The following is a 206-nucleotide window of genomic DNA, read 5'->3' as shown; positions in this document are numbered from 1 at the left end:
GATACATGCGTACATTAGTTAGATTTGTACCGGTCTGAAAACTGGCTTAGTACACATGTCCCAACCGGGTTTATTTATAACAATGTTTGATGCACGTAAGATATTCCAAAGACATAAAAAAAAAATCCAATCAAAATTATTAGCCAAAGGGCACTCTTTGAGAGATGTTTATACCAACAGAAGAAAGATTTTGTGGGTCCATAGTG

The sequence above is a fragment of the Penaeus monodon genome, chromosome 34, assembly GCF_015228065.2.
Source record: "Penaeus monodon isolate SGIC_2016 chromosome 34, NSTDA_Pmon_1, whole genome shotgun sequence".
NCBI lineage: Eukaryota > Metazoa > Arthropoda > Malacostraca > Decapoda > Penaeidae > Penaeus > Penaeus monodon.
Note: the sequence above shows the minus strand (reverse complement) of the source record.